We start from the raw sequence: 27,263 nt of genomic DNA, 5'->3' as shown, positions 1-27,263 counted from the left end.
TGAGTGAGTGAGTGAGTAAGTGAGGGCTTTGCCTTTTATTAGTATAGATAAAACACTATTTGATTAAGTCTGAGGGTGGAGTATGATCATAATCATGTCATGCATTATACAGTATATTGGACTCCAAATATTGTTAAAATATGATGGTCTGACACTATGTTATCAGTTCTAAATGCCTAATATTCCCAGTCACGCTGAGGCCTTGTGGTATGGCCAGGAATAGTAGTTTGATCAATGGTGCAAGATACTGAGGACAAAACTATCATGGGAAAGTTGGTATAGAGCATTGCTGCACCCACCACATGATGAACTACCCAAATTGGGACCCGAGTTCAGCAGTTGATACCTCAGCACCACATTGAACAGTGTGAGTTTTTTATTGCAGCTGGAGTGCCAATCCTTCCACCAACCCCCAAGTTTTGCCTTTAAGTTGGGGGACCTACTTGAAGGGCTGGATGCAAATTAACATCATACCCAGGATGAAGCAATTGCTCAAGGGCCCAAGTAGAGTCACTTCTGGCAGATAGATTACCATTTATTTCAGAGTAACATTTAACAACATTGTTACAATATGAATAGCCTAATTGGCAAATCTCAGTAGAATATGGCAGACCAAAGTAGTGTGTTTTCATGGTACAACCCTTCTCGTTGATAGATCATTTTAGAGATTGGATCCTATGTGGCCAAAGACTCCACCTTTCCCGGTAATATCACGTACTGTATGTTATGTGCACATTTATGATTCTATTTTGAATTTTTAAAGAATTGTGAGACGAACATACTGTACAAGCCACACAGCAAAGTCAGACATGCAAAGTTCAGAACTAGGAAGAAAACAGTAAACCGATCACCAAGTTAAAAGGGGGAGCCAATTGAAAATGCCCAAATGAATCTCTTAACTTGTTTTTAAGCTAAACTACTGAGCAATGCAAGGAAGTGTTTTGTGTTTCCTCTAAGGAATAACTCTGAGATCCAATGGCACTGAATTTATATGCAACAGCCTAATGTGACAGGACCGGTTATGTGACATCTAAAAGGGATCACATAAAAGCAAAATGTGATCCTCATGAACAAATACTAAGAAAGGTGAAACAAAATATGTATATAAATGCCCAAAAATAATTAAAATAAATTAATAGTAAACCATAATCATAGCACTATATCCTTAGGGTCATCCCAAGACCTGTATTTTCTGGAGTGTGTGAGAAAGTTCTGCTATGTAATTGGAGACAAAACTTCTTAAAACGTATCCTATACATTACAAGGAGTATTTTGAAATTGCTCCAAAACGTAACTGAAGGCCAATAGTAGTTGAGGTCTCTCATCGTACTCCAGTTCTAGTAAGGAATGATATTTAGTTTGGTTGTGGGTTAGCATCAGAATGAATTGAACATCCTATTAATATAACATTTCTCATCAGTTCTGCTTTATATAAATAAATTTATAAGCTTTCGTGTAGATTGCATAGTACAGGAAATGGGGGATGTTCAGGTAACCCATAAACAGTGAAGGTGGTTGAATTTTGTAATTTAATTAATTACTAGCTTCAGTTTTGGCAAAGCCAGTAATTAATGAGAGCTTTGCTAGAGCTCCTGTAGTACATGTGAGACGCAAATCAAGTCAACTGAACTGTACTTGTTTTAATAAATTAAGTAATCACAATTTATTCATAAACATAAAGATTAAACAAGTAGGATAATTGCTTACACATATAACAAAAGGACAGATGAGACAAAACAAACCTATAAGCTGTTCTTAATTCATTTAGGGATCCTCTGAAGGACAAAGAGGTTTCAGTTCCAATTGATTTCACAAGCTTTTTCTGTGACTCCGGGTAAGATGGAAGTTCACCTGCTAATTCCCTTGGTCTGATACTCTACTTGAAGTTACAGGCATTTTACATTATCTGTAGCTGTAATGCACAGTGTTAAGTGAGATAAGTGCTAGACATTATGTTGTGAGAGCGGATCTCTTGGTTTCTGATTATGCAGATTGATTTTAAAGGTGTGGGAAAGCCAGAACATTATCTGAGACAGTCATATTTGGTGTTTTTAACATAGTAGCAATAACAGTGGTACTGTGGCCAGCTGGTTACTGGACATTAAGGGTCCTGGGTTTTCTTGGCCCAAAAAAGCAATTAACAATATTCCATTTTCAGTAAAATAGCTGACTAACGTAGTTGCCTTTGATCTATGATCTTGTGAAGAATCGTGATTGATGAGGAGGAGTGTAATCTATTTTTTGAAGTGTAGTCTTACCTTGGAAAATGGTCTTGTTGCCTTGTGTGGTGTATCTTCTAAAGAAGAATGCGACTTGTCATGTAGTGCCATGATGGTTTCCACTTTGCAGATGTCTGGTCTGGTTCCAAGTTCCCCTTCTTGTTTGAGTTTGCATTATTAGTATAAGGATATAGCAGTAGAAAAGTAAACAAACACACACACACTAACATTCCTCTTGGTTGAATGCTATACTGTATATTCAAAGAAAGATTTTTGTCGATTGAATTCCAGTTAGATTTTGTGAGCCATTTAAGAGCAACCCTTGTGAAACTCATTGGTACTTGACCGTGCCCATTAGACTTGCCAGAAGTCATGTACCTGTCTAATTTTCAGGATAGACTTCATTACTTGTATTTTAAGTGATGTCAACTTAGTGTATTGATTAACACCACTGTTACCAAAAGGCAATATTTCAGATGTTATATGTCCTATGTGCCATCTATAGGCGGTAGAAATGACAGTTTTGCCCAGTCTTTTATTACTTCTAATGAAGAGTAGAGAGGGAAGAAAGTACAAAATGCTTCAAACAAGCAGACTCTTTGTTATATTACCAGAGGGGATTTGTTTTCTACTGATATCTTGAAAATAAATAAAGGCAGTCCTAGCTTGGGTTCTAGCAATAGTGAGCAAATCTTTTAGTACCGAGTAGTGCACTAATTTGAGCGTTAGGTAATACAGTTATGTCCAAGGTCGCATCTACATTTTAGATAAAACTAACATCCAGGTCACTTGAGTTAAAATTTGAGAGTCTCTTATTACTGCTTGCAGCATTTCAACCAACTATCAAACATCTATTTTTGTGCATTTAAGGATAAGTAGTTACTGATCCTCAAGATTAGATCCGATAAGATTAGATTAAATAAACTGTATTAATACCAAGGGTAAATTTAGATGCATGCTGCACCAAAAACATTAAAAAGAAAGATATGGACTCACATGACAAATAATACAATGAATCAATAGGTAGTGTCACAAACTCGACACAGAGTCATACAAAGGTTTGGGGCAGTCACCCGTATAATCTGGTATCCTGGCTGCAAAGTTGCTTAAATGGATACAGCACTGATGTGCACAAAACCGAGTCCAAAACAGAACTGAGGTAATAGGGAAAAGGTGGAGGCTTTTAAAGGGGAAGACAGGAAGTGAAGTCAGAGGGGTCGGGCTCATGAAGGTCTTCAGCCATTGGTTCAAGCCCGGACATGACATCACAGGGGTAATAGCCGTCAAGGTCTCCTTCCATAGGCTCGGTCCCAGAAGTGACATCAAGAGGACCAGGTGAAGGGAGATATGAGTCAGTGCACTCTTCCACATCCCGGTATGTCTCGGAACTGCCCTTACTCAAGCCCTTTAGCTGCCTCCCATGCGCACGTGTATGACAATAGATATACAAATAGATAATGAATATATATTTATGTAGAAATAGCAAATTAAAGAGTATAAATATTGTCACACACGCGCGCATGGGAGGCAGCTAAAGGGCTCGAGTGAAGGCAGTTCTGAGCCATGCCGGGATGTGGCAGAGCGCACTAACTCTCTTTCTCACTTCCCTGTAGACCTAACCCGGGAGGTTCCACCTGTCTCTCTGGACGTCACTTCTGGGACCGAGCCAATGGAGACAGACCTTGCCAGCTCCGGCCCCCCTGATGTCACATCCGGGACTAAACCAATGAACGATGAACACGTGTGCCGACCCTTATGACCTCACTTCCTGTCTCCCCCTTTAAAAGCCTTCCCTTTTCCCTTCTGTGTCAGTCTTGTTTTGGACTCTGTTGTAAGCACTTCAGTGCTGGTATTTAAAAGAAAAACGAAGTTGCAGCCGGGATACCGAATTACATGGGTGGCTGCCCCAAACCTTTTTCTGTCTTTGTCTCGTTTTGTGACAGTGGCATAGCCGGCAGGATGGAGAAGTCCCAGAAGAGAAGGGGACAGGACCTGCAAAACACCCAGGTGGGAGCGTACCGGGGCCGAGTATTCAGGCGGGGAGGGTGCCCCGTGGTTCGGCGAGACCCGGTGCGGGCTCCGCTCCCAGCACGCAGAACTAGGCCATCTAGAGAGGCCAGGGAGTGTGCGGGTGGGGCTCACCAATTGGGCTGCCCTGGAGGGAGACAAGAGGGACTCAGTATGCTCTCTTGGGGAGAGTGCCTGCCCCAGTGAAACCACAGCCCCTTTACCACCTTGGGGTGCCCCAGACTGGCAGGTGAGTAAAATAACGAAGTGGAGGTTGGACCCTGAGAGGCCGACCAGTAAACAAGCCTGGTCCTTATGGGCAAAAGTATGGCAGTGGCTACGGCCCTTGGAAAACAAGCCCTACCAGGTCATTGAGCAGGTAGCATGCTATCTGCTCCTGAAAGCACTTCCCAGGGCTTCACCCAGCCGGTCTGGGGCGTGCAGTTCTGAACATGTCAGGGCTCATAGAGCTTCTGGAAACACAGAGGGCGGCCTCACACTCTGGGAGAGCAGAACCGTCCTTCTGCCAAACTCAGCCGGGGTATGTCCCAAGACCTAGCCCCTCCTGTATAACCCGAGCTTGCATGGCGTCCAGCGGCGGCTGGGCACGCAAAACCGCTTGGAGGCGAGGAGGAATGCAGGTGGAGGGGGAGGAGGGCTTGGTGTGCTCTGACAAACCCGTTGACGGTCCCGCATACAGACGTGGTGATCGTTAACGGGTTTAAAACTTCCGCTCGATTCCGCAGCAACATTTCCATTGTTGCCCGCCGCTTTGTGCTACGCGACAATGGCTAAAATTCAAGACCAGTATAACCTGTGTCCACGGGAAACCGCTGGTACAGCACCGCCGCTTGTGTCATTAGCTACGGAGGATCAGTCCAGAAAGTAACCGTGGCAATCCTTCCTGATCCTCCACACCCGGTGATACTAGGGCGGGACTGGTCTGACATTAAAAGCGGTGAGACACATACCACTCCGGGGTTAAGTTGGGCCTCGTTATGGACGGAGATGAACCGTCTCAAGCTGCCTCCACGCCGTGTAATCAGCCGGCAGAGAGAGGTGAAGCAGCCGTCCCGGGAGGAAACCACGCCCATTGAGGTCGGCGCTGACCCTCTCTCCGTGTTGCGGTTTCAATTTAAAAAGACGCCGGCTTCTTTCAAAAGGGAGCAATGGAATGACGACTCCCTGAAGTTTGTAAAAAATGCAGTGGTCCTTGTCAATGGCCAGCGCACTAGTCAGTCGATGCCACAGGGCCCCTACTTTGTGTTAGATAATGACCTCCTTTACCGTGTAGCAATGCATGACGGGCAGGAGACGAGGCTGTTGCTAGTCCGCGTACCTTCCGGCGGCAGGTCTGCGAGCTAGCACACGCCCACCTCCTAGGTGGCCACCTGGGCACCGAAAAAACTCTGGAGCGGATCAAGCTCCGGTTTTACTGGCCAGGAATTAATGAGGAGGTTCGTCGCTTTTGCGCTTCCTGCCCGGAGTGTCAACTGCGACAGATTCCTAGGAGGGACCGTGCTCCTCTTGTTCCTATTCCCTTGATTGACGTTCCCTTCCACAGAATCGGGGTCGACCTGGTGGGACCTCTAGAGCCCTCAGCCCGAGGACACAAGTACATTTTAGTCCTCGTGGATTATGCTACACGATACCCAAGCTGTTCCGTTGCGCTCAGCTACCTCTAAAGCCATCGCGCGGGAATTACTAGGGTATTGGCGCGTGGGGATCCCCAAAGAAGTCTTGACAGACCAGGGGACCCCCTTCACCTCGGAGACGTTCAAGGAGACTGCCAGATTACTGAAAATATAGCATTTAAAACCTCGTGTATCATCCTCAAACCGACGGATTAGTAGAGAGGTTTAATCAAACTCTCAAGCAAATGCTACGTAAGGTGGTCAGCGAGGATGGAAGGAACTGGGATCAGCTCCTCCCCCTCGTCCTTTTTGCCTATCGGAAGTCCCACAAGCCTCCACGGGTTCTCCCCTTTGAACTACTGTATGGGCGACAACCTCGGGCATATTGGATATTTTGAAAGAAGGCTGGGAAGAAGAGGCTCTTCCCACCACTAACATACTGGAGTATATCGCGCAGTTACGCGATAGATTTGGAAAGATTCGCCTGTCCTTAAAAGTCACATGGAGGAGGCTCAAGCAGCACAGGTTCGCTACTACAACCGCGCACGCTCTTCGGGAGTTCCACCCGGGAGATCGGGTCATGGTCCTAGTGCCTACCTCCCACTCTAAGTTGCTTGCCCACTGGCAGGGCCCCTCAGAAGTTAAGGAGAGGAAGGGACTGGTCGACTATTTGGTGAGTCAACCCAATGCCGGCCAAAGGAGCGGTATATCATGTGAACCTGCTGAAACCGTGGAAGGACAGGGACCCCGATCCCTCCTCCGGCCAGCCCCGCTCACTCTTCGCTCACACACACGACCTTAACTTTGGCGCAGACTTGAGACCCAGGCAACGGCAGGAGCTGGAAACAGTTATCCGGACCGTTCGAGAGGTAGTCAGTGAACACCCCGGAAGGACCTCTCTGATTGAGCACAACATTGTGACAGAGCCCGGGGTTGTTGTCCGAGAACGCCTGTACCGTCTTCCCGAGGCAAAAAAGGCTGAAGTGGAGCTTGAGATCAAGCGCATGCTGGAACTAGGTGTAATTGAGGAGAGTTATAGTCCCTGGTCCAGCCCCATTGTGCCCGTCGGTAAGCCTGACGGGAGTTGGAGGTTCTGCAATGACTTCCGTCGGCTTAACCAAGTCTCCCAATTTGATGCCTATCCAATGCCACGCGTGGACGACCTCCTCGACCACACTTGACATGACAAAAGGGTACTGGCAGGTTCCTTTAACGGACTCCGCGAAGGAAAAACGCGTTTAGTACCCCTAGCGGCAGTATCGTGTCCTTCCATTTGGGTTACACAGGGCTCCAGCAACCTTTCAGCGTCTGGTGGACAAAGTGCTTCGGCCTCATAACTCATACAGTGCTGCCTACCTAGATGACGTGGTCATCTATTCCAGCACATGGAAGGAACACCTACAGCATGTCCAAGCGGTATTACGGACACTTGGTGAGGCCGGGCTCCGGATTAATCCCAAGAAATGTTTCTTTGGATTAAGCGAGGCCAAATATTTAGGCTACCTGGTGGGTCGGGGTACCGTAAGGCCACAGTGCTCCAAAATTGATGCCATTCTGAAATGGCCCCGTCCGCGAACCAAGCGGCAGGTCCAAGCCTTTCGGGTTAGCGGGTACTACCGCCGGTTTGTACCCGGTTTTGAGAAAGCGCCTTGACTGATTTAACAAAGAAGAGGGCCCGAACATTGTGGTATGGACTGCAAAACAGACACTGCATTTGGTGACTTGAAGAAGGCCCTTACGTCCGCACCTATTTTGATGGCACCTAACTTTTCTTTGCCTTTCATCCTCCAGACGGACGCTTCGGACACAGGCCTGGGAGCCGTGCTGAGCCAAAGTGTCGATGGTGTGAACACCCGTCATGTTCCTGAGCCGGAAACTGTTGGACCGGGAGACCAGGTATGCGGCGGTGGAGAGGGAGGCTCTGGCGATTAAATGGGCGATCACTCAGCTGAGGTACTACCTGTTGGGCCGTGAGTTCACCCTTGTCACGGACCATGCACCTCTACAGTGGATGGCCCTGCACAAGGAGTCGAATCCGCGGGTCACCCGGTGGTTTCTTGACCTGCAGCCGTACAAGTTTTCGCCGCTTCATCGCCGGGTGCTCTCCATGCCAACGCCGATGCTCTCTCTCGGTTTACGACCTCTCGGTTAAGGTCGCCCGACCCGACGGGTCTGGGCTGAGGGGGGGGCCTTGTCACACACGCGCGCATGGGAGGCAGCTAAAGGGCTCGAGTGAAGGCAGTTCTGAGCCATGCCGGGATGTGGCAGAGCGCACTAACTCTCTTTCTCACTTCCCTGTAGACCTAACCCGGGAGGTTCCACCTGTCTCTCTGGACGTCACTTCTGGGACCGAGCCAATGGAGACAGACCTTGCCAGCTCCGGCCCCCCTGATGTCACATCCGGGACTAAACCAATGAACGATGAACACGTGCCCGACCCTTATGACCTCACTTCCTGTCTCCCCCTTTAAAAGCCTTCCCTTTTCCCTTCTGTGTCAGTCTTGTTTTGGACTCTGTTGTAAGCACTTCAGTGCTGGTATTTAAAAGAAAAACGAAGTTGCAGCCGGGATACCGAATTACATGGGTGGCTGCCCCAAACCTTTTTCTGTCTTTGTCTCGTTTTGTGACAATATTTAGTCTGGGATATTGGGAGGAAGTATTGAGTTGCCTGATCGTGGTAGACAGAAAAGACCCCCAAAGATGCTTCTTAGCAGACCATGGTGGAATAAGTCTGTGGCCAAAAGAACACCTCCAGAAAGAGATGGAGGAGATTATTCATGATGGCATCTAATTTTGCTACTATTCTCTTTTCCACAATAGTTTCCAATGTGTCCAGCGTTAGCCCTGTGATAGAGCAGGCTTTCCTGATAAGTTTGTTCAGGCATTTTGCATCATTTTAACTCAAACAGTGGAGAACAACACACTGTCTACTACATACTGGCAAAATATCTCCAGAAGCTTGCTACATATGTCAAAAAACCTGAGTCTTCTTAGGAAGTATAGTCTGCTCTGGCCCTTTTTGTACAGCGCCACTATGTTGTCAGACCAGTCCAGTTTGTGGTTTATGTGAACACCCAGATACTTGAAGCTTTCCACCAATTTTTAATTAATTCATTGAACAAACACCTAGGTCTGATTGATAGAAATGGCTGAATATCATTTATATATTATTATTATTTGTCTGACACCTTTACTCAAGGAGCCTTACAACCGTTAATTGGTTACATTTCTTTTATTTTTCCAATTGGAGCATAAGTAGGTGAAGTGACTTGTTTATGGTCACACTGTCAGTAGTGGGATTTAAACCCACAGCCTCAGCGTATGAAGTCCAAAACCTTAACCACTACAAAAGAAGCTCACAGTCAAAGAAACTGAATATTTTATTTTTAGAAATTATATTTCCCATGGCTGCATTGGAAACTAAAATCGAAATAAGGAAAGTTTTGTATATTTTGTAAACTTAACCAGTATGAGCTAAACAAGGCAATTTCCGGATAGCTAAACATGTTTTTTATGACTCTGAAATAGAATAACTTGGTTACTGCTATCAAAAGCTGAAGTTAAGCATGAACAGCAGACTAACTACAGTTTCTTTTAGGCAGTTTTATGTGGTGGTTAAGGCTTTGGACTTCAAACCCTGAGGTTTTGGGTTTAAATCCTACCACTGACACTGTGTGATCCTGAGCAAATCACTTTACCCGCCTGTGCTCAAAATGGAAAAACAAAAGGAAATGTAACCAATTGCTTCACAAAAGTTGTAATTTGGTTTGGACAAAAATGTCAGCCAAAAAAATAAATATATATATTAAAATATTGTTCAAAGCAAACATTAAGGCTGTTTCTGTGCTGTGACTGGCAAGAAAGCCAGGCTGCATTGTGTAGTGAGTCTGATGTTGCAAGGCTACTATTTATCAAAACTGATATATAATTATTTAGTATATTACCGTATATTTTAAACTCTTCAACAAAGATAAAATAATGCTCACTTTCAATGAACCTGCAGCTCTTCTTGTTAGTAACATTCTGTTCATAATGTTAAGAACAGTTGACGTAAGCTCTTAGTTAGAAATGGGTGTGAGGGACGTTTCTGAAATTCTGAAAAGGTACAAATTTGTCTACTGTTATTAAATTAAAATGACTAAAATCCGGCATTAAGTATAACAGTGAGTGTGTTTGACCTTGTAATACTCAGTCTGGAACTAATTTTTAGTCTATAGCACTAGTCTAAAGCACTTTGAGCTACATTATTTGTATGGAAATGTGCTATATAAATAAATGTTGTTGTTGTACAATCTTGTGACATTGAGATTATCATTAAAAAATCCTAAAATCAGGTCCGGATGGAATTTTACTTGCACATTCAGAATTCTTATTTGCTGCATCTGCAAATAGAATAGAACACAATTGTATTTTAATCAGTAAAGTTAATGTAGCTTTGTAACTGTCAGCCCATTTTTAGAGAATGTGTGCTTTTGTAAATCTATGGTGATTTTCTTTGTTTTGAAAAATGCTACTGTTTTAAAAGAATACTTAAGAGATGAGCTATTGCCTTTTGTTAGCTGACCTGTGCTGTTCTCAAAAATAAGCTACAGTTGCTTACAGTATTAACAAATCTAATAATTTAGATGTCACACTGCTCTGGTGTTCACTCGTGGATTTATTGGTGACAGCAGAAGTAGATCAAAAGTAATTAAGTGCTAATCTGAAATGTTTTCTTCTAGAGGAGTGTTAATTAAATTTTGTGTATTAGTTCTACAAGTAATTATTTAGACATGCCATTCAGGTAAGGCAGACAGAAGCTTTGAGGTAAGGCTGTAATACTCTGGTCATGGCGACGTGTTGATCAACACAAGTAAGTAAGAATTTCACTGCACTCTGTGCATGTCACAATACTGACCCAATGGCTATGAAAATATGTTGGACCTTATACAATTTGTCAAAATCCAAGTCAGCCCAGTAGACAAAGAAAATTTATGTAGAGGATGACTCTTTGTATATTCATATGAAATTTAAAAATTCCCCCATTAAGACTTTTTTCATAATTTATAGTATGTTGTATAAAAGGTTGCAAAATTAAGCAACTAAATGGGTTATAGCACCGGATGTTCTTATAATGTACAAGTTTTAAATTTTCGTATGTAACATTACCATCTCAAACACTAAAAAGAAAACAAAAACTAAAAAGAAACTACATATTTGGAAAACAAATTCTGTTTGTCAAGACGTATTCCAATTAAACCTTCTACAGTGATAATTTGTAATAATGGAAGAAGGAACAACTATCCAACATGGCCTCAATTGGAACAGTAGTGTCTGTGTTGCCATGCCCAGTTTTTATTGTTAAGTAGAACACAGGACTGTTGACCAGTGGGGAAGGTGTCTTCAATTCAAAATTGCGACCCCATATGAAGAGGTTTTCTGTTTCTAGCCTACTTTCATTTTCAGTTTTTATTAACTATATTTTAGCAAAAAATTAATGTGTTTTGCACATTCTGAGCTTACAACTGGATGACTTGACATGTGACACAAGTAATGAGAGATTTTTCATGGACATTTTTAATATTGCTAGAGTGTAGGTTCACAATAGACTTCCATTCTGTTAAAAAAGTTTCTATCTCCATTCTTTGCTAAATCACAAGATTAAATTATTTTCTCAGCCATCACTACCAACTACATGTGGCAAGTAACATAAAAAAAATATTATTTTTGGATGAATAATTTCTTTAATTCTAGTACTAAGTATTGTCTCTATAAGTTGTTGATGGGTTTTATTTATAGTCAGATGAACTTTTAGGATATCCCCACACAAGGAAAATGAGTAGGAGGCAGTAGTTAACTATAGTCGGGATAACACACACTGAGATAACATAGATTTGTGTTATGCTTATGTTGGATGGGAGTGGGTCCAAAGGGACTTGTGAGTAACTGAGTGGCAGAGAATAAACATCCATCCATTATCCAACCCGCTATATCCTAACTACAGGGTCACCATCCTTCCATGAGAACCCTAAATACAATGAAGACTGATCATTCATGTTAGGTAGGATGCCCACAGGGGGCTGGGTGGTCTCATGTTTCTGGAACCCCTGCAGATTTTATTTTTTTTCCAGCCGTCTGGAGTTTTTTTGTTTTTTTCTGTCCTCCCTGGCCATGGGATCTTACTTTTATTCTATGTTAATGAGTTTTGTCTTATTTTAATTCTTCTTATTATTTTTTTTTTCTTTCTTCATCATGTAAAGCCCTTTGAGCTACATTACTTGTATGAAAATGTGCTATATAAATAAATGTTGTTGTTGTCACGGGGGTCTGCTGGAGCCAATCCCAGCCAACACAGGGTGCAAGACAGGAAACAAACCCCGGGCAGGGCGTACACACACACACTAGGGACAATTTAGAATCGCCAATGCACCTAACCTGCATGTCCTTGGACTGTGGGAAGAAACTGGAGCATCCAGAGAAAACCCACACAGACAAGGAGAACATGCAGACTCCACGCAGGGAGGACCCAGGAAGTGAACTCAGGTCTCCTGACTGTGAGGCAGCAGCTCTACCACTGCGCCACCGTGCCACCCCGTACACCACCGTGTAATTGAGAATCTGAAAGCTCTGTCATAATAAACAGGTACTGTAGGTGATGAAGAATAAGAATATGGGAAGAATATGGGAAAAGGTTTAAGATATGGAAGAACTGGGGAAACTCTGAAATAAGCAGAAAGGACTAATTTATAAATCACAGGGCTCATTTTTGGAGTATTTTATTAGTGTGTTGTTTAAGTGCATTTTATATGCATAATTGTGTTCAGTGCATAGTTCTTTTATGGCACAAATTTTGCTTTTTATGGCGTAAAATTTATTTCAACTTATATTGACAAAGTTTTTTTTTTAAATTAATGTCTCGTAACCATAAGGACCTAACATATGGCAATCACAGGGTGAAATATTCAGTTAGAAGTCTCATGCAGTTTCTGTCCAGTATAATAATTTGATGGAATTTCTTAGCTGATAAATATTTGACAAATTCTCCAGCCTTCAACAGCTTTCCCCCGACTTTTCTGCAGATCCTTTTTAAATTGTTTAAATAATGTCATAAAATAGGAATCAAGGAAAAAAAAAAGTTGATTTGTTTTCAATCCTATTCTTGTAAAATTGATCTATTTGTATGGAGTGTTGTGTGATTTTAATAATATTAATTAGAAAAAAAAAAGTACAACAACTTGTTATGAAGGTGATGTGAAACCATACTGGTGTTCAATAGATGAAATACCTATAGTAGTAGGCTAATGTTGTGTGAAAACTCCTGGAACAAGTACATTGTATGTTTTAGGAATTTCACCCTGCTTTGATTTATTTGTTCTGTTTGCCTATTACTCTCAAGATGTGTTAAATTTACTGTAGAGCCCATTTTGAAGCAAATGTGCTACCAAAATTAGAAATCAAATTGAGATATGATTGATTTAGAAAAACCGAGGAAATAAAATATTCAGCCAACTCTTGAGCCAAAGACAATGTTTTTGAAGGAATAAAATAAGCCCTGTTGCAAAATCTATGTACTGGAAGTAGTGTAGCAGTAGAACCTTGAGAAGGTGATGAATCATTTATAAGATTCACAGAGATTTCTTTTCAGAGATAATTAGGTGATAAAGGTTGTGGTAGCCTTGAAGCAGTATTTTTAAAAGATATAACATAATTCCAAATATTGTCTATATCAATGTGGGCCAATATAAATACTGAATAATAAGATGTGTGGTCTTTGTAATACTTGGAAATTCATCTACTAACAAATTATGTCCCCATTGTAAAAAATTGCCATATTTTTTTAATTAGACTCAGGAACAAATAGTAACCGCTATGGAATATCATTAGGAACAAATTGACCTTCGTGTGACTTCATAACCACATCAAAAATATTTAGTGGGATCAATCACTATGCTAAAAATATTCTAAATGAAGTGTACATGAAGCTTCCTGTTCAGATTCAGTTAAACTGGTGTAATACTGAATCTACTTTTAAATTACCAGCTTGATATGAATTTCCAAAATTATATTGACTGACTAAAAGTGCTTATCACTCATTTAGTCATGTTGCCCTTTTTAGATTAGTTTTATGATCAGTAAAGATGGGGTTTTTTAGCACCCTCTAACCAATGTCACCACTCTTCTAGTGTTAACTTAATTGCTAATAATTCACAACTACCCATGTCATAATTTTGTTCTGCTGAGTAAAGATTTCTAAGCACAGAAAAAAAGCTTTCGGATATCTTAAAAGTTTTTTCATTCAACTGCTTTAATCCAAACACGCCAGGTTCACATCAGTTTTACATGAAGCCAGTTCAAACGCTAGTGTACTATCAGAATGTTGTAAGATTGGTGATGAGATGAGTAATCTTTTTAATTTTTCTAAAGTTTTATGAGCCTCATCCAAGCAAATATCTTACTTGTTTTTTGATAATCAAGTAATTGATATCATCACAGTTGCTGATGTTTTTGTTTAACTTATGATACTAATTTGCCAACCTAACAGACCTTGTACATACTTTACTGAATAGCTTGTCCTTTAGATTGCTCTACACTCTTCGATTGCTCCGCATTTTTCATAAACTTAGGCGGTTTATAAAATCTACAATTTTTACAGCTTAGTGTGCACACAGCACAGACATGACCAGCATGACTAAACACTTGGAGAAAATTTAAATGTTATTTATGTATATTAAGATCCTGATAATATCATGAAAAATATAATTTACAAATTATTTAAAGACTGTTGCAGCACATTATGGAAAGACTGCTACAGTGTTAGCTTATTCAAATATCATACCAAATATTCATAATGCCCCGACACGATATTAAAAGTAATTTTCCACCCCCTTCTGAGATCCAAGCTATTAAAATTGTGGAATCAGTAATTTAGGTTAGCAGAGATGTGATGAAATCAGGAGAAGTAGGAAAGTATTTTTGACTGCTAATCTAGTTCTCCATAATCAGTGCATAGATGTAAAGATCTGTGTTTCTTTTCAACAACAAAAAAACAAAACAGCAACGGTGTTTTCTCTTATATGTTCATCCAATTGTTTAGCTTCCAGTCAGGTCAATACATGAAAGAAATACAAAAGGGAGCATGTAAAGGCTTAAGGTCTAAGGTTTTGAACCACTCAAAAAAGCAAGAACATTCAATTTTGGAAGGTATTCAAAGGAATATATGGTGGCAGTAACATTGTGTCCATCTAAAAATGGTCTTCAAAATGATGCCAGCTTCCTGTTAGCGTCAAGTTTTATCCATAGTGCCAGAAGGGAAGCCGCTGAAGGAGGTGTGAGAAGAATATCACTGGTCATCTTCATGGACAGGCTCCTCAAGAATGAGAGCAGAAGCAAAAGACTAGGTAGTTATGGTGCTGTACCCAAATCGTTTTGCCCCAAAACCCAGACATTGATCCTCATAATAGATTTGCCATGCTTACGTGTGTGACAGCATGAAGTCCTCCATTAAACCTAGGTACCTAGGCGATAAATCGATTGCCTGTATGGGGGTAGTAAATAGCTATGTATAAGATTAAAATTCCTTAGGCAGGGAACATGGCATATTGGGTGGATAATTGAAAAGCAACTAAAAAAAATATTGGGTTATCAATACCTCTAATTTCTTCATTTAAATCTTAAACACAGAAAACCTAAACATTCTTTATGGATAGATGAGTCTATAGTTAAAAATAAACATGTTGTGTCTTTAAATTACTTTTAGCTTCTTTATGTAAAAATTCATGGGTTTTGTTCTCGCTGATTGGGTTATTGAGTTCAAGGAATTCATAAATGATGTTGTTTTCTGGTTAGTACTTTATATAATGATTGTAATATTTTTATTTTTGTTCATGTTATTACCATTTTTGCTTTTATATGTCTCAATCCAAGCTTATTGTGGTTCAAAAATTTTACTTTTGTTTTGTAGTTTGCTAATGATGTTTCTGTTCTCCTTTGATTCTAGTCTTACAGTTTTGATGATTGATCTATTAAATTCCCAGTTACAACCTTTGCTTTCCCTCCGATTATGTCTTTTCTCCTAATGCATTCTCTTCTCATGCTGTTTTCCACCTTAGCATAACAACAATGCAGCCATTACCAATGGACCCTGGTTGTGTAATAACTGTAATCATTTATAACAAATAAGGGGCCCATCAATGTTCAAATTGTTCTATCATGGCATGGATAGGAGGAGAAATGGAATAGGGGTTATTCTAAAGGAAAAGTATGTCAAGTGTTTTGGAGGTGAAAAAAGTGTCAGACGGAGTAATGATTTTGAAGCTGGAAATTGGAGGTGTGAGGATGAATGTTGTTAGTGCATATGCCCCGCAAGTTGGGTGTGCAATGGATGAGAAAGAAGATTTTTGGAGTGAGTTGGATGAAGTGATAAACAGTGTACCCAAGGGACAGAAAGTGGTGATTGGAGTGGATTTCAATGGACATGTTGGTGAAGGGAACAGAGGAGACGAGGACGTGATGGGTAGGTATGGTGTCAAGGAGAAGAATGAAGAAGGTCAGAGGATAGTGGATTTTGCCAAAAGGATGAACATGGCCGTGATGAATACGTATTTTAAGAAGAGGGAGGAACATAGGGTTACGTACAAGCGTGGAGGAAGATGCACACAGGTAGATTGCATCCTATGCAGAAGAGTCAATCTGAAGGAGATTGAAGTCTGCAAAGTGATGGCAGGGGAAAGTGTAGTTAAGCAGCATAGGATGGTGGTCTGTAGGATGACATTGGAGATCAAGAAGAGGAAGAGAATGAGGGCAGAGCCAATGATCAAATGGTGGAAGTTGATAAAGGAACACTGCAAGGTTGAGTTTAGGGAGAAATAGGGTAAAACAGGCACTGGGTGGTAGTGAAGAATTACCAGACATTTGGTAAACTACAGCAGATGTAGTAAGGGTGACAGCAAGCAGTGTGCTTGGCGTGACATCTGGACAGAGGAAGGGGGAAAAGGAAATCTGGTGATGGAATGGGGAAGTACAGGAGAGTATACAAAGGAAGATGATGGCAAAGAAGAAGTGGGATAGTCAGAGAGATGCATAAAGTTGACAAGAGTACAAGGAGATAAGGCAAAAGGTGTAGAGAGAGGTGGCGAAGGCTAAAGAAAAGGCATATGATGAGTTGTATGAGAGGTTGGGAGAAAAGGACTTGTACCGATTGGCTAGACAGAGTCACCATGCTGGGAAAGATGTGTAACAGGTTAGGGTAATAAAAGATAAAGATGGAAACGTACTCACAAGCGTGGATAGTGTGTTGAGCAGATGGAAAGAGTACTTTGAGAGGCTGATGAATGAAGAGAATGAGAGAGAGAAGAGGTTGGATGATGTGGAGATAGTGAATCAGGAAGTGCAACGGATTAGCAAGGAGGAATTAAGGATGGCTATGAAGAGGATGAAGAATGGAAAAGCTGTTGGTCCAGATGACATAACTGTGGAAGCATGGAGGTGTTTAAGATAGATGGCAGTGGAGTTTTTAACCAGATTGTTTAATGAAATCTTGGAAAGTGAGAGGATGCCTGAGGCGTGGGGAGGAAGTGTGCTGATGCCGCTATTTAAGAATAAGGGGGATGTGCAGGACTGTTGTAACTACAGGGAGATAAAATTGATGACCCACAGCATGAAGTTATGGTAAAGATTAGGGGAAGCTAGGTTAAGAATGGAGATGATGATTAGTGAACAGCAGTATGATTTCATGCCAGGAAAGAGCACCACAGATGCAATGTTTGCTCTGAGGGTGTTGATGGAGAAGTATAGAGAAGGCAAGAAGGAGTTGCATTGCGTCTTTGTGAACCCGGAGAAAGCATATGACAGGGTGCCTCGAGAGAAGTTGTGGTATTGTATGAGGAAGTTGGGAGTGGCAGAGAATTATATAAGAGTAGTAAAGGATATGTACGAGGGAAGTGTGACCGTGGTGAGGTCTGCGGTAGGAGTGATGGATGCATTCAAGGTGGAGGTGGGATTACATCAGGGATTGGCTCTGAGCCCTTTCTTATTTGCAATAGTGATGGACAGGTTGACAAAGGAGATTAGACAGGAGTCCCCGTGGACTATGATGTTTACTGATGACACTGTGATCTGTAGCAATAGTAGGGAGCAGGTTGAGGAGACCCTGGAGAGGGGGAGATATATTCTAGAGAGGAGAGGAATGAAGGTCAGGAGGAACAAGACAGAATACAAGTGTGTAAATGAGAGGGAGGTCAGTGGAATGGTGAGGATTCAAGGAGTAGAGTTGGCGAAGGTGGATGAGTTTAAATACTTGGGATCAACAGTACAGAGTAATGGGGATTGTGGAAGAGAGGTGAAAAAGAGAGTGCAGGCAGGGTGGAGAAGAGTGTCAGGAATGATTTGTGACAGACGGATATCAGCAAGAGTGAAGGTCTACAGAACGGTAGTGATACCAGCTATGTTATATGGGTTGGAGACGGTGGCACTGACAGAGTTAAAGATGCTAAGATTTGCACTGGGTGTAATGAGGATGGATAGGATTAGAAATGAGTACATTAGAGGGTTAGCTCAAGTTGGACGGTTGGGAGACAAAGTCAGAGAGGCGAGATTGCGCTGGTTTGGACATGTGCAGAGGAGAGATGCTGAGTATATTGGGACAAGGATGCTAAGGATAGAGCTACCAGGCAAGAGAAAAAGAGCAAGCAGCCTGCTATACCATCCAGCCCCCCACCGCTGTAGAAACTGCAAAAAACCTTTCCCAACAGAAGCCTTGTTTATCATGGAGTCAGGTGTATAGGCTAAAAAAATATATCGTTATTTGGGACACTTGCATTTCATGTGTGTTCCGTGTGTTCAAAGATCTACTGTATATGTAAGTGCAGGATGACGGAAATGTTGAACACATACCTAAAAGACAAATTTTTTCCATGTTTTAGTACTAACAAAAATTTGACACGAAGTGTATAATGTGTGAAGACTGAAGTCCAAATATTAAATAAGCACTTTCACAAAAGGTACAAAAATAACAGAACAAGTGCGCTTTTTTTAAGACTATAACCAAAGAAAAAGAAATTGGGTTAGTGTGGCTTGTTATCTTGACTTCTTTGGTGGTACAGTGGTAAGTGACTCCTATTCAGAAGGTACCGGGTTTCAGTCTAAACATGTCCCAAAATAAATGTTTTGAGTAGTGAGTTGCTCTTATTGTTACTATTATACAATAAAAACATACTTTTGATTTGAGTCTGTAACAGCCAGTGTAAATGTATGGTACTTGTAAAGGTTAGCATTTTTTTATTCAGTTTTATTCTCTCAGTCGCGTTCACACTCGCCCCGATCAGACACTGCTTTCAAATAAAGACGCGCAATAACAGTGGCAAACTCAGATCGGAGAAAGCGAACATAAGCCCTCCCAGCAAGAAACGTCCACTTACATATAAGAACAACGCAGCTGCACCAAACGTAAAGGTGAAAGATAGCACTGTTTGGATACAGGACAAGGTCCAGCATCATCCTGCCAAATCAGTCTGTCCCACACCTGTCCTTCAAAGAAACAGCACGCTTACAGAGCTCGCCAACATATCGTGCAAACTCCTGTTTGTGATTATGTTTTGCGATGGTCTTTACATAGGAAACATTTTATATGTTACTTATATAAAAGCCAAACCGAATGTTATTTACCTTTGATTTATTTACTTATCTTCCTACAGCGTAAAGTCACAAGTAGACTGAAGAGCTTCCTCTGTTTGATCAGCAAGGGCATGCTAACAAATTACACATGTAATGCCACAAAAAATGCCTGCTGACACTTTAGTATGCAAGCAATGGTATGAGAATGCAGTTAGACTTTTTTTTGGGCACATACACCGTGCACATCTAAACACTAGTGTGGAGAGTCACAAAGACTCTCTTGTCAATTATAAATAGGCTGTCAAGGCTGCAAGAACAACTTTTTTTCAAATATTATTAATCCTCGAGTATTATTTAGTGTTGTTGATGCTGTGCTAAATCCATATGGAGGTTCTGCAAAGGCTGGGACATCACTGTCTTCTGATTTTTTGTAATGCATTATCAGTTAAATTACTGATATTAGAGATAGCATTGTGCCTATTGCTCAGGATCCGTTGGTGGGCCTTCATTAGGTTCAGGCAATTTCTCATTCGGCCCTGATTAAAATTGTGAATTGTACAAAGCAGTCTTTTTGTCCCCTTCACTTAATAGAATACAATACAATACAATTTATTTTTGTATAGCTTAAAATCACACAGGAAGTGCCACAATGGGCTTTAACAGGCCCTGCCTCTTGGCAGCCCCCCAGCCTTGACTCTCTGAGAAGAAAAGGAAAAACTCCCAAAAAAACCTTGTAGGGAAAAATGGAAGAAACCTTGGAAAAGGCAGTTCAAAGAGAGACCCCTTTCCAGGTAGGTTGGGCATGCAGTGGGTGTCAAAAGAAGGGGGTCAATACAATACAATACACAGAACAGAACAAATCCTTAATACAGCATAAAAATAAAAATTTTAGAAGTACGGAGCAGAATTTAACAGTAGATGATATCACATAATAAGATTTGGATATTTTTAGTCCTGCAGACCTCATCCATCAAGCTGCCTCCCCCATTTGGCCATTCCACAGCTAAAACAGTGCTGGGCCAGCCAATCTAATGAAAGGACCCCTCTTTCCCATGATTTCTGCGATCCTCCATCAGGGATGACTTTACCATAGGCAGGCAAACAACTTGGCAGGTGGGCCGTGCCACATTTGAGTACCGAGAACAGAAACAGAATAGGTGAGGGTTAGTATTCAATTATATCTATCATGTTACTTATGCCTTAATGCCTGCTCGATTCTTTAAAGCAGTGTTTGATGTTACTGGTCCTAATGTGCTGTCAGTTATTAATAACTCCTTGCAATTGGGAACTGCTCTTGCGTGTTTTAAGCATGCAATGATTCAACCTCAACCTTCCTTTCTTTCCAGCAGCTATCATCCCATTTCCAAATTACTATTGCTCTCCAAAGTTTTGGAGTAAAGCTGTGGGTACCCTGCTACTGGCTTCTTTGGAACACAGTATTGTTGATAAGTTTCAGTCAGGATTCAGAACATTTCACAGCTCAGCATGGGTGCTGCTAGGAGTGATGAATGATCTGATATTGGCAGCTGGGTCTTGGAGGCGCGCAATGATAATTTTACTGGATGTCAGCATTGCGTTTGACATGATTATCATGATATTCTAATTAACATTCTGAAGCACTGGGTTGGTACTCGGGGTACTGCTCTTAAGTGGTTCACAAATTACCTCAAAGGCAATACTATTTCAGTACATTTTGGCAGCGCAAGTCTCCTACCACTTCCATAACCTGTGGGGTATCTTATGTCCTGCCCACTTCTCTTTACAGTATATATGTTACTGTTCTGCTCAATATTAAACAAGTATAACATTCTGGTGTCACTGTTAGGCTGATGATACCCACATTTACTTTTCATTGCAACCAGATGAAATGGAGTCAATAGCAAAGCTTTAAACCTGTTTAGATAAAATACAACTCTGGATGGCACTAAACTTCTTGCAGTTAAATGAGTCAAAAACTGAAGTCATTCCATTTGGTCAACCCTGTGTTATCCAAAACATTGATAGCACATTGGGTCCACTTATCTAGTACTGAAATGTTTGTATAATGGTGTGCGTGTGTTTATGCATGCATAACATTTTGTATTTATATATATACAGTCTTTATATATAATATGCTACTGTGGCTGTTCATTTGTCTGTCCAGGATTTTAAATCACCTATAGCACGCAAACCGTTGACCTGAAATTTGGTACACATATACTACGTGACCGCTACTATCCTCTTTCGGGGTGATGATTGACCTCCAAGGTTATTCCTCTTTTTATTTTTATTTTATTTTATTGTAGAATCAGGTCGCATGCATACGGGCACCATTCTCATCCCTACCACCTTCGCTGTCACTTCCCCTACCTCTTCATATCTTAAATTATTCTTGAGGCAGATTGAAGACTTGAGTGCCAGCTTACGTGAAAAATTAAGGAAAACGTACTAAGTAATTGCAAAACAAAAAACTAACTTAATCAGTTTTAAATCGAAAAGATGCCGACAGAAGAAGAGAAGAAGCGGGCTGCTAGGGCAGAGAAAAGAAGAGCTGCTCAGGAAGCAGCAAGCACATCAACCTCTGTGCAAACGGAATGCTAAACATACAGATAAAAAGTAGGAAAGCTAAGAATGCTCAAGTCAAGTGTATTCCCTGTACGTTATCATCCAGTGCACTATCACTTGTATGTTATAATTCTTTATCTGGCTTTTATTTCTTACAATTAGCCCTTATTCTATGTAAGGCACTTTAGTCAACTTTTAGTTGTTTTAAATGTGTTATATAAATAATAAAACCTATAAAATAGGTACCTCCAAGGCAAACGGCAACATTTCTCTGTGTCTCTCTCTCTCTCTCTCTCTCTATATATATATATATATCTATATAAAGAGATAAGATCTCCATCTGTCTGGTTTCAGTGATGTTGCTTCGGCGTGATGTCATCCAGCGTCCACAAGAGATTGGGAATGTCAAATGAAGAATGGCAACAAAAAGCGCAAAAAATTTTATGTTGGGGCTAGAATGTCCAATGAACAAAAGCAAAAAGACATACAAAGAAAGATGGATGTAAGGGGTAGCATACTGGGTGAACAAAGGTTTGTTAATGCACGATGCAATCAAAACTGGCAGACTTACCATTGAGCCTGTTGTAATAAATGGGTGGGGTGTTTCACTATTGTTTTGTCTTGGTAGAGTTCAATATTACTCTGCTTTCCCCTTTTGTATTCTTTATTGTGTAGACTTTATTAGAATGTCTCATATCCCATAGACTTCCATCCATCCATTTTCTAACCCGCTGAACCCGAACACAGGGTCACGGGGGTCTGCCGGAGCCAATCCCAGCCAACACAGGGCACAAGGCAGGAACCAATCCTGGGCAGGGTGCCAACCCACCGCAGGACACACACAAACACCAAGCACACACTAGGGCCAATTTAGAATCGCCAATCCACCTAACCTGCATGTCTTTGGATTGTGGGAGGAAACCGGAGCGCCTGGAGGAAACCCAGGCAGACACAGGGAGAACATGCAAACTCCATGCAGGGAGGACCCGGGAAGCGAACCCGGGTCTCCTAACTGCGAGGCAGCAGCGCTACCACTGCGCCACCGTGCTGCCCTTCCTATAGACTTATCACTGTTTATAAGGTACTGTACTTTATAATTTCTCCCTACTTTCACTTCTACATCTATAACCTCTGACAGTTACATGGAGTAAAAGATCAGCTGGAATTAAGTTACAACTTTAATAATGTACTGTATTATTGATCATATTCATAAAATAATAACAACAATGAAAGTGCATGTGAATATTGGCATACCATACAACCTAATAAATGCTAGATGTGCAGTTTCAGGAAGCACACAGAGTTGTAGTTACTTAAATGTCTCTAGTTAGGTCATCATTTCTAGTTAGCTTTCTTTGGGACAGGCGGCATGCCTGTCTCAATATGGCTGCCAAGTTGTGCTTCTCAGTGTGGTCTTTTCATGTCCATAGTGTGAGAGAGAGAGAGGAAGGGAGGGTTAAAGCGGCCAAATTTATAGATTCTCTGTCCAAATCCTTACACCAGTAGAGCGTTGTGATACAGAAAGGCTTCTGATTCAAAACCAATCCCAAACAGTCATACTTCAGACCGATGGGTACACACACACTGCCTTTTTATTCCTGCCCCCAAGACCATTTGTTGAGTTGAAGATTGCCAGCTAGGTAGTTTTGTCTCCTTGTACGGGTTGGTTGAGAGTATGTCCTTCAGACAACCACTTGCCAAACTTGTTTTAGGCACTTCTCGCAACCCTATAATAAATTCCTCATTCTAAGTCAGTCCTAAAGAGGGTTTGGTTAGACATGAAAGTATTGCTGTTCTCATCAATGAAATCCTGACACATTGATATTGAAATTGGCTTTGCCTGACTTACAAATACAGACATACAAAATATTTATCAACTTTCATACACAATTTCATGCCACAACAGCTTTGCTAGTATATTTACATGTTACTAGACCAATCCTAGGCCAGTGGGTTGCCAAAAGATCTCTCAGTTCTATTATGTTGGTCACAAATTTACAATAAAGAAATGTCAAAATACAAAATAATTTGTTTTGTTGTTATTATTTACAATGTTTTCCCTCTGCATGTGTAGATGAATGTCAGTACTTTGCAACTTATGTTGTATAAACCTTCAATTTAAAAGACTAATGAGGAAAAGCAATGTAGTTAATGCTGATTATGTTGTAAATTGCACAACTGTTTTTATGATGCCAGTAATACTTCCTTTGATAATAATTTTCATTAGGAGCACCATTAAAAAGATTAATAATTTGAACTTGACACCTGCAAGGGCATAGCTTTCATTAAAACACTACAGTGTAAAAAGATAATTAAGTGAAAAAAAATCACATTTATATTCTGTATCTGGTATGCTGGACAGAAGATCTTGTATTGCCAACATGTAGAATGGAGAGTAAGAATACTCATGAGGACTTGCAATGGATTTTTTTCTGAATAATGAGTTTGGAGCTATGTCCAATTAGTGATGGAATCTTACACTGAACATTTTATTTACCCTTACTTCATTTGTCATGTTTAATTATGTTACCCTATTGGATGGTAATGTATTTACTTGGGATATATTTTTCCATTGATTAACGTGAAAAGTTCTATAACAGCTAAGTACATACACACTTTTATACACATCCTTCTATTGCAAATAAAAAAACCCAAAAAATGACTAACCCTATGGTGCACTTGTTGTCTTTAGAAGTTACACATCTAACTGAGTGATGACTGCGTGCATGTAATGGAGGTGTTTTACACTGGCTTAAGTCCAGTATCAAAGCGAACTGTATCATTTCTATATGGGAATTTCTAAAAAAGAAATAGAGTAACACTTACATACAATGTGCATTATGGCTCTTGCTGGATTAAGCTTTAATTGTAGTGGCATACATCATTGATGCCAGTGTCATGGTATACTGCAGTATTTGCGATCCGAGTTTTCATAACAGTTTTAATCACACCCCCTAACGCTTTTTTGAAAGGAGCCCACTAATACCAATTTGTTCTTTTTTAATTAATGATATATCATAGGTGTATATTTCATTATACCTACTTAACTTTTATCGACATTTATCTAACTATTTTTATTTTTCTAGTATCAGAATGTAGTTTAAGTTAATTTGTTTTGGTTTCAATAGATGTATTTTTCATATTTTTGATTCTTGTTTTCTTTTTTTCACATCTTCACGCCCCCCTTTTTGTTACTTCACGCCCCTCTAGGGGGACCTGCCCCATAGTTTGAGAACCACTGGTATACTGCAAAGTACTGCTGGTCTATGGCAGTGGAATCTGGAACTAATAAGAAAAGGAACATAAATAAAATCCCAATCAACACAAAAAAACATTTTAATAGTTTATATATACTGTTTGTGAATACAGTAATCCCTCGCTATATCTTACTTCGACTTTCGCGGCTTCACTCTATCGCGGATTTTAAATGTAAGCATATCTAAATATATATAACGGATTTTTCGTTGGTTCGCGGATTTCTGCGGACAATGGGTCTTTTAATTTGTGGTACATGCTTCCTCAGTTTGTTTGCCCAGTTGATTTCATACAAGGGACGCTATTGGCGGATGGCTTAGAAACTGCCCAATCAGAGCATGTATTACATATTAACTAAAACTCCTCAATGCTATAAGATATGCTTTCTCGCGCGGTGCTTGATTGTTTGCTTGTCTCTGCCTCTATCTCACCTCTGTGAGCAGAGGTGCTGTTTGCACAGAGGCTGTTTGCACAGAGGCTGTTTGCTTAAAAGATACTGACGCTCCTTTAAAAAATGCCGCTTTATTGCGGTGCTTCGGGCAAACTTAAAAGCACACGTATTGATTTTTTGATGGTTTGCTTTAATCTCGCGCTTTCTCTCTCTCTCTCTGACGTTCTCTGCGCCTGACGGAGGAGATGTGAGCAGAGGGGCTGTTTGCGCAGAGGCTGTTTGCTTAGAAGATATTGATGCTCCTCTGAAAAATGCCGCTTTATTGCGGTGCTTCGGGCAAACTTAAAAGCACACGTATTGATTTTTTGATTGTTTGCTTTTCTTTGTGAGCAAGCTCTCTCTCTCTCTGAAATTCTCTGCTCCTGATGCAGACACTCCTTTGAAGAGAAGATATGTTTGCATTCTTTTAATTGTGAGAAAGAACTGTCATCTCTGTCTTGTAATGGAGCACAGTTTAAACTTTTGACTAAAGGGTGTAATTTCATGTCTAGAGGGCTCTAATAATGTTAACAGTTTATAAGGGCTTAAAATATATAAAAATAACCATACAAACATATGGTTTCTACTTTGCGGATTTTCATCTATCGCGGGGGGTTCTGGAATGCAGAGGAGGGATTACTGTATTCCTTTGTATAGATTGTTTATGGTTTTATTTGTGTTGGTATTTCAGCATTGTTTTTTGTTTTTGTTGCAAGTAGTTTTGTGTTGTTGTTAATTGTATTTGTAATTAGTATATACTGCACTGGGCTTTTGAATGGAAATGTGCTTGATAAGAATACACTGAATTAAGTTAAATGATTTTCTATGTTATATTGTTTTTATTAACCATTGGAGAATTAAACTAGTAAGCTTAACCTGCAGTTGCTTCATCCTGGGTATGACGTTAACCTGCATGCAGCCCTGCAAGCAGGTCCTTCAACTTACAGGGAAAACTTGAGGGTTGGTTGCAGGATTGGCACTCCAGTCACTATAAAAAACCTCACACTGTTACAGGTGGTTCATAGTGTGGTGGCTGCAGCAACATGCTATCAGCGCATGCTCCCACCCTCACTCTTTTCTGGTCTACAGTCCATTGCCCTAACCACAGGGCTGGAGTGTGTCCTACCAGCATTGGTCAAAAAGCAGGAGTCACGATTTCATCATGGGGCACTTATGAATAGTTGTTAACATTTATGCAATATTAGGTCACAAGTTAAGTGATTTGTGTGGTAGAAATTAACATATTAATTAAAAACATACACTTATCCTTTACTTGGAGAAGTTTGATCAAGCTTCTTCAAGTCAATATCCAGGCAGGAGAAAACTTGTCCATTGTGTCTTTAAGTATCTCTTCAGCAAATGCTTGAAGAGCAGGGCAGAGGTCCAATATATAAACAACTGAATTTACATAATTGGCCTGATTAATGCATATATTTATTCTGATTGGTTCGTTGGTCTATACCCAAATGAATTATTAAAATAAAAGTCTATTTTATTATACTCTTGTTCTTCTCTTATCTCTTAGGATAAGCTAGTACCCTTGAAATTTCTGTGTATGTAAAAACTGTCCAGTTTTGCTGTTTA

At 40.7% G+C, this 27,263-nt stretch overlaps 1 protein-coding gene across 1 annotated transcript in view; it reads left to right on the top strand.

The window, feature by feature from the left end:
• Positions 1-27,263, top strand: part of LOC120541394 (SH2 domain-containing protein 4B) — a 155,311-nt gene that overhangs the window by 126,792 nt on the left and 1,256 nt on the right. The gene's annotated exons all lie outside the window — the stretch shown is intronic.

The sequence above is a fragment of the Polypterus senegalus genome, chromosome 1 (assembly GCF_016835505.1).
Source record: "Polypterus senegalus isolate Bchr_013 chromosome 1, ASM1683550v1, whole genome shotgun sequence".
Taxonomy (NCBI): domain Eukaryota; kingdom Metazoa; phylum Chordata; class Cladistia; order Polypteriformes; family Polypteridae; genus Polypterus; species Polypterus senegalus.
Note: the sequence above shows the minus strand (reverse complement) of the source record. Positions and strands in the feature narration are given on the sequence as shown.